The sequence below is a fragment of the Zalophus californianus genome, chromosome 3 (assembly GCF_009762305.2).
Source record: "Zalophus californianus isolate mZalCal1 chromosome 3, mZalCal1.pri.v2, whole genome shotgun sequence".
NCBI classification, from domain to species: Eukaryota; Metazoa; Chordata; class Mammalia; order Carnivora; family Otariidae; genus Zalophus; species Zalophus californianus.
The window spans coordinates 7,945,405-7,947,949 of record NC_045597.1 but is presented as its reverse complement, the minus strand read 5'-3'; the positions used below and the strand labels follow the sequence as shown (position 1 = coordinate 7,947,949).

Sequence of the window (2,545 nt, the reverse complement as noted above, 5' to 3'; positions counted from 1 at the left end):
CCATGTCATAGCATTTTTCTTCCTAAATCATTAAGGAGCAAAGTAGTTATACTAGTCATGTAAAATTTCATGGAAGGATCTGAAAATACATATTCATAAAGAAAAATGTTTGAGGGTATTGGATAGGAACTGCTAGATATCACTTTTCTTATAAATATTTGTAATAACTCAAAATTAATGCTAATTTATTTGGATATTACATTACAGATTTCTCTGTGTTTTACAGTGAAAATATGTACCTAAAGTAATAAAAAAAACTCTCTGGATGCTAAAATGTCAACTTTTTTGGTTGCAAACACATAGTCTTTCTAGCATTAACTCCATCTAGATGGAGGCAGATGTGGATTACCACTTGAATTAGCACTTGAATTAACAAGGTACTGCATGCAACATAGGCTATTGAGTATGTGTTGCTTGAATTAGGGTGCTTTAAAAACACTGGATATGTTGATTTTTGAAGCTAAAGGAGACATGTAAATGAGCCTAGTTTTTATTTCTTAAATACATGAATTCATGAATAATCAAGTTAATAAATGGGTATCTGTAACTGTTTACTGGCATAATTCTAAAGACGAAGGACTCTGGAATGAGATCACATGTATGACTCTATTAGTTTCTGAGTCTGTAAAATGGGAAATATCTGTCTAATCTATTTTCCCAAAGAGGTAACCTTAGGATACTAGTGACAGGAATTCATTTAACACAAATTGGCAAGAGAGGGGAGCAAAGATGTTTGCAGGGGGCTGTGGTGCCTGAACCACGGAAGACAGCAACTTGTGGCAAAATTGAGTGAAAAGTTGGGCAGATTGACAAAGTAAGTTGTCATTCTCAAATGGGAAGGCAGAGAGCAAGCCTCTCTGTAGAGTTCAATGGATAACATGAAAGAAGATCACAGAACAACTAAGGATCTTCACAGCCTTTTTGGAATTCTACGATTTCCTGCTGTGGAACGGCAGGGCATTACTAAAGGTGCAAAATCAAAGGTGGTAACATCATGTAAGTAACTAGTTAATTCAAAACATCATAGTCATGACCTTGTTCATGAAAATCCTTAGCTTTACATACAAATGTTTTGCCTCCAAGACAATATGTTTCTTTCTTTTTCTTTTCCAGCTTGATGGTTTCTTCTTTATTGATGTGCCTCCTACCTTTCCCCCATAATTTAAGTCCCTTTCATCTACCTCCAAAAAAGAAGGTAGTGAAAGGAAGGGAATGGTTGGGTTCTGAGTCCTTTGGGCAGTTAGAAAGGGAAAGGAAACAAAACAATCACTGGATGTGACAGAGATTGACAATCAAGAAGTCTAAAGCAGAGTCAGAAATGTGGTAAGAGAAAGGGAAGAAAGGAGAGTTATGAGAGGCCACCTCCCCCATTAATCCTCCTGGTAAGAGGGGCTGGAGGAAAGCCTCAAACATTTGGAAGTGTGGGTCCTGAAGAAAGGAGGTGGTGGCTGAGCCTGAAGGAGGAGTAGGTCAAGGAAGGGGGGCCACCTCTCTCTTTGTAGAATGGGACCCCCCACCTCAGGGGAAGCAGATTCACAGACCCTAGACACTCTCATCACTGTAGGTGATGAATAGAAAGAAGTCTTCATGGTGTCCCTGGTATAGTTGACCCACGAAAAACAAGACAGCCTCAACTCAGAGATGAATTTGCTCCCAGATCAAGAAGTAGAACTGACCAACTGTAGGGGCACCTGGGTGGCTCAGTTGGTTAAGGAACTAACGCATGATTTCAGCTCAGGTCATGATCTCAGGGTCATGAGATTGAGCCTCGCATTGGGCTCTACGCTCAGCAGGGAGTCTGCTTGAGATTCTCTCTCCCTCTGTCTCTGCCCCTCCCCCCCGCTTGCATGAGCTGTCCCTCTCTCTCTCTCTCTCTCAAATAAATAAATCTTAAAAAAAAAAAAAAGGAAGTGGAACTGACCAACTGTGAGATGAGAAGGCGTCAGATATTTCTTTCTGTCCAGGTCTCCTATCCGAGCTTTGGGAGCCTTTTCTACTATCATCAGATTCCAGTCCAGGTATTTTTTTCAGATCTTCTCACCTTCAGAGCAGCATTTCTTGTACAGATGCTCCTCTTTGTACGTGAACTTCATCCTGGGCTGGACCAGGCTGAGCTGAGGGAACCTGGGAGGTGGGGTGGGAGTGGGGTGGGGTGGAGTGGAGGGCCCCAAGACAATATGTTTCTAAGTTCACTGCAGATTACTCCTCACAATGCGCCAAAGGAAAATTCTTCTATGTTAAAAAAAAAAATGTGTAGCGAGGTATGATTGAGAGAGACCCTTTTGAGTACAGTCCCAAAAGACAGAGTTATTGATGTCAAAGCTCTGTGTAGACACAAGAAGACATAGTAAAATAATAATAATAACTCATTTTTTTCATTTGTGAGACACTTAACAGTAAATTGCTTACTTTTAAAGTATCCTGAAGATGTACAAAAGGGAAACTAGCTGAAAAAGTATCATCATTTATACCATACTGGAAAAAAAAAATCCAACTGAATTTGAAATGTTTAGCTGACTCTTATGTGTGAATGCTACAGGAGAGT

The 2,545-nt window shown here is 40.1% G+C and overlaps 1 pseudogene; it reads right to left on the bottom strand.

The window, feature by feature from the left end:
* Positions 1–1,542: 1,542 nt before the first annotated feature.
* LOC113920202 lies at positions 1,543–2,093 on the bottom strand (annotated as a pseudogene).
* Between the last annotated feature and the right edge of the window lie 452 nt (positions 2,094–2,545).